Consider the following 5,706-nt stretch of genomic DNA (forward strand, 5'->3'; position numbering starts at 1 on the left):
CAAAAATTTTATTAATGCCATGTAGTTTTAATAGTAGTCTTTGTCACCTCCAACTTCAATTCCATGTCCCTTCTTTCAATGCTTTGTTCCATGACTTTAATCACCGAATTTGACTCAGCTCAAAACAGCAAACATGTGGGGAATTGTCTGTAGATGAATTTGGCCACTTGGTTCACCTCATTTGGTCAAATATTGAAATAATTATGATTTTTTTTACTATATGCTGGTCATGGTGAAAGTAAATTTGTCCTCCTTTTGATATTTTCACAATTTAATCATCTTAACCAACTTTTTAGGCAATTATATCTTCTGCAAAGTTGTAGATAATTTCTCAAAGATTACAAAAATGTTTGAATCACCTTTATTTGAATTTTCTAACTTGATTTATCATTATTTTACCAACACGTAGAAAACCTGAAAATAAAACATATTTAGTAAGACATTTAAATATAAATACACAATACTAAAATAACATAATTTTAATGAAACTTAAATTTTTAAATATAGGTTTTAACATATAATAAATTATTAATTTTAAGTTTCATCATTAGTATTAAGACAAAATGTTAATGTATGGGTAACAAGTAGAACATAGCAACTATATTTACAAAAAGCATAAGCACTAAAACATATACGGGAATTTTCTATCTACATCTGTTCTTCAGTCTTGTTTTACATGTTTTTTACTTTCATGTATTACCTCTTCATGTTCCAATCTTCTTTTACCTGGTGTACTGGCTTGTTGTGTTTTAAAGTCTGTTTCAAAGTGTTCTTCCTGCATTGCAGAACTGCTTTCTTGGGATTCATCTGCAGCCACATCACCTTGTGTCAAACCTTGAACTTTTTAAAAAGTTTCTTTATCTTCATAACTGTGCGATGCTGAGGACGAATCAGCTGCTGGTAGACATGCTATGACTGTGTTTCGAACAAAAGTTTTGCCTCTTGCTTCGCTCCACGATGTTCTTAATTTGAAAAGGAACTGTAAATCTCTTGATTTCTTGTTGGATATCTCAGGATTAAAAGGTGTTTCATGCGATCGATAAGATCAAAAATATTCAGAAACTATATGAAATTTCTATTAACGGAAATTAATTGGTAAATAAATATACTTGTTCTTCTGCCTCAATCATGTCTTCTCTTGACATACACAACAACAAGCTTGCTTCTTTGTGCTCAACATAAGCAGACAAATTCCCAGTGCCATCAAAGAGTTCTGCTTGGAACCGTAACCTATATGTATATCATAGTTAAGATGGAATGTTTCTAATGAGCGTAACTTTTCAAAGCATATTTCGCACTTACAGTGGTTTTGGGCTTGGAAAATCGTGGCTGCAATAAAAACATGTGAACTCATATTTATATGTAGCTCCGCAAGACTTAGAGCAACCTGGGCAAGCTAAAAAATATACAGATCCCTCCGAATTTTTTATTCTTATCTTAGCCTTTATCCAAAATGATTTCACTCGTAAATCAAAATTTGTTATCATTTTAAAATGTTTGTTGATTCTAAATCTACGTAAGTTAATGGGTAAGTAAATTTGAACTTACTACTTCGTTCAGGCTCAGAATCTAGCTGATTTTTCGAATTTGGGAGTTAAACGGCTGCTCTATTTCCTGGTTCGCTTTGTCATACAATTTTTGGGAGACAACTGTTTCTATATATTCTTTATTGGTTTGCATCCTAAAAGAAATGTGTATATTAGCTATTTATTTCTAGAAATATGGGAAATAGGACGAACATAAGAAAGAAATATGAACAAAAACATAAACACATGGGAAAAACAAATGAGAACGGCAAGATAGATGGTTCTTTAGCAAAATTCTCCGTTTCTTAGTTATTACCTATAAGTTCATTTAAAACAATTCAATGATACATCAGTGTTCTGATTTAATATGGATCCCTTTTATAATACGAAATAATAAATTTCATTAAGAAGTTTATAAGTTACTAGTATACAATATAGCTAAAAAATATATTTTAGATGTAGGAAATATTTGTTCTCTCATTTGAGGTATAGTCTATTATGGTTCTTTTATTAATATAAGATATGATAATAATGTTAAGTAATGGGATATCATGTAAACAACAGCAGGTTTTTAAAATTGTTTACAAGTATATGAGTAATTATGAAGAACCAATTGTTAAAACAATCTAAGTTTTGAAGAGAGACAATACTATATTTCCTTATTTCTTACAGTTTCTAAGTTTATAATTTTTTTTTTAATTCTCGTGATTCTATATGTAACATAAAGTAATCAAACAAAAAATCAAGAACACTAAAATAACATCCTTTTATGTATTTATATTTGTGTTTGGCTGAGGGAGAAATGTCGCAACCATTTTTTTTTTCAAAACAAAAGGTAATCAAACAAACTAAAAAAATTTCAATCAAGGAACTTGCTATTACGTTGGTGTATTCAAGAGATGTAATATGTACCTATCAAAGCCTAACAAATGATTAGAAATATTATTTTTAAGATCTGAGCAGGTGGGCTTAGAACTACATGTTCATAATTCGTAAGGGGAATATATATATATATATATATTTGAAATGTATAGTCTGTAAAGGTGGTTGTTGAATGCATACACAAATTAGGAACACAAAAAAAGCATTTTTTAGTCTGATTTAAAAGTTGGAGCAGAAGCATTTGATCAAGCATATTTATTTTGATTCAGTAAAGATCATTCTAAAACTATGTGACAAAATAACCAATTGGAAGATTATGAATTACCATCGTTTTAGGAGTTCAGCCTGTTGTATTGGAGGGTCAAATAGAATGGTGCTATTTGGTACTGTTCTAATTGATAATCCTACAGCAATAATATATTTTTATCTGCTTAACCAAGCTATGTTAAACAAAATACACCAAAATATACAAATAGTATGTATAAACTTGAAGAAATTACTTTATCTAACTATGAGATAACATTAAATAGAGATGAGTATACCGTAAATTGTGTTGACAGAAACCCGCATCCCTAAAATCACAGGAAGAGTACGAACATTTTGAGTCAAAAAAGGTGCCTCGGTTTGGAGAAATTCTTCCCATAAGGTAAGAATTGACGGCCTGCGTCTACCAAGATAAGAAACCTGTTATTTTCTGGTCTACATAATTACTTGTACAATGAAAAAAAGACCAATTATTGTTGTAGAAATTTTTTGAAAGAAATTTACTCTTCGTTGACGATAACAAATTCCTGTAAATTCCTTTTTGTTTTTTCAACAAACCGTGATGGGAAAACATGTACCACGCTACATAATAAATCTTAAAAAGCAAGCGCGTTAATAAATCTGGAAATAATGTAATTGCATGCTATGAAAGAGTGTTGGATCAAGGGCTTAGCTAATCTGTTTAGTGGACACATCCGCTAATTCAAGGCATTGGGAAAAAGATGTCAGTTGGTAAGCATGATCAATAGTTAGTTGCTCTTCCTCATTTGGAAGCTTAATATAAGTACTTCTACTAAGTAACATTTGGTATTTTGCATATGCAAAATTTGGTGCGTTGCTAGTTATTTCTTTAATTTTGGCATTCTCAATATAGTATGTCTTGTATAACTGAAGTAATCTGTCTAATTGCTCGACATCTTGGTCATAAATTATGCCCTGCATACTTCCATTCTCTGGAAATAAATAGGTAAAGTAAGTAGCAATTCCATACTGAAATGCTACTTAAAAAAGACAGTGTATTTTACCTTTTTGTCAACAAAAACAAGTTTTTGTTGTCTTTCCCATTTCAGAAAACGGATCGGAGTTTTTTCAGAAAATAACACTTTGACAAACCAGTTGCGTAAATCTGGGTTTAGATTTACAAAGGTTGTACTGTAGAATCCGAAAATCAGATTACGTATAAGCCATGCATAATTTATATTATTTAAATTAAAAATGAATTTTTAAGAAAATATGAAGTAGTTTGATCTTTTCAGGGTAAATACGCGAGGCCGGACCGGAGTTTGGAGATTAAAAATAAGATTAATAATAAGAAAAATATTCCTAAATTTAATTTAAGCTAAGGAATAATTTATTTTAATGAAAAAGAATGTGTTTAGGATTTATTAAATTAATTGGAGCTAAATTAATAAATAAGTTCTTTAGGTTAATATATAATTAAAGCTTAAATTAAAATATGTAAACATATGGGGATGAATTAATCTAGGTATAAAATATTCAAGAAATTAATCATAGCATTTGAATATTTAAATTGGAGGTCATGAATGCCATGCAATAATCTATCCTAAATTTAATGTGTAAATTCACTAAAATAGATAATGAGGGTGCTAAACTTTAAACAATTAAAATGCAAGGATTAAATAAGAATATACCATGCAAATGAGTAGCAAATTCGGTCAAAACCTTAAACCATTTCTAAAGTGACTAGTAACTCCCCATTCAAGTCAATTTTAATTGTATTCTATGGTGTGTTCATCTCCCCATTTTAATGCACTAACTATATGTAAATTCAAATACAAAATGCACCTTAATTCTTCTTTAATCCATCATGCTAGCAAATAAACGAATATATGCAGAAAAAATAAGAACAAGACAACGGCAACAAGAGGAATGAGAAACAATTCAAAACCAATCAAATTCTCACTTGTAACTCTCAACTAAATGCATGTTATGACTCATTTAACACCTCCTATAATACTCCTTTTCATTGCCTAGCAAACCTATGCTCTTATCTTCGAAAAACACCAGAAAAAACAGCAGCATAGAATCGAGAGAATAGCAGCAGGAATAAGAAAAGAGATCCAACTCCGTGACACCGCTCGTCTTCGTCGCATTGATTTGTTTTTGTGTCAAAACAAATTTCAGGCATGAATATGTTGTTTCTTTTCTCCTCAATCAAGTCCTATAGATATTTTTAAAGCATTATATGTTCATGATTCAAGTAACAACTCGAAATTTTGGCAGCAAGTTTTGAAAAATTCTGCACAGCCTTCTCGGCTCTTGTGTTCATCTTTATGGTTGAGTTGTTTTGCTGAATCCAGGTGGTTGCTTCGGTCCCAGGCTATCAAAACTTCATATAGGCATGCTTCAGAGGGTGTTAGGGTGTTGATAGTCCATTTGTTTCAGTCCATACACTCAGTATAAAGAATTGGCAGCAACAATTCCATTAAGTTACAGATTATGTCAAAATTCTGTCATTTGGTTGTTTGGGATGTGAGTTCGAATCATGGATGTCTTAGAGACTGTAGCCATGGTTAGAACCTCACTTATCATGTCTAGGACGTGACCAAGGTGTCCTTTCCAAGCTTGGTTCACGGATCCATCAGAATTTCACAACAACAACACAAGTGCATTTCGGTTATTCATTTTCTGTGTGAGTGGGTTTCGGTTTTGGGTGTGTGGATTGGATTATGGTTGGCTCCTAGCCCATAGCCATGGTTCATACAACACTCCATCATGTCTAGATCGAGCCATGGTCAATCAAATGACCACTGGAACGACACAAGACAATAGAACAATTCGATACATCTCATTGCGCAGGATTGAGTTCTCGGTTGGTATGTTTCGGTGTCCTAGGTATTTGCTTGGGTCGTGGTTGGCTTTTAGCCCTTAGCCATGGTCCAAGCCATACCTTAGGATGTTGGTAAGAGTCTTTGGGCGGTGGTTCAAGCCATTGATCATTAAATTTCAGAGTTCACCTCACAAACACCCAAGTTGCTACTGCTGTAATTTGACAGCAACTTGCTGTTTGGTT

The 5,706-nt window shown here is 32.0% G+C and overlaps 1 long non-coding RNA gene across 2 annotated transcripts; it reads right to left on the reverse strand.

Annotated features, from left to right (window-relative positions):
• Positions 1-611: 611 nt before the first annotated feature.
• Positions 612-3,788, reverse strand: LOC140957894 (uncharacterized). Of its 2 annotated transcripts, XR_012171710.1 has the most exons (6): positions 3,698-3,788; positions 3,177-3,623; positions 2,951-3,075; positions 2,734-2,812; positions 1,303-1,681; positions 612-1,230 (listed from the first exon to the last, which is right to left on the reverse strand). It is a non-coding gene; the product is annotated as an uncharacterized lncRNA (long non-coding RNA). The 2 variants fall into 2 exon arrangements; XR_012171709.1 differs by having other exon boundaries at positions 2,951-3,623.
• Positions 3,789-5,706: the final 1,918 nt, after the last annotated feature.

Source organism: Primulina huaijiensis, chromosome 14 (assembly GCF_012295235.1).
Source record: "Primulina huaijiensis isolate GDHJ02 chromosome 14, ASM1229523v2, whole genome shotgun sequence".
Classification (NCBI taxonomy): Eukaryota; Viridiplantae; Streptophyta; class Magnoliopsida; order Lamiales; family Gesneriaceae; genus Primulina; species Primulina huaijiensis.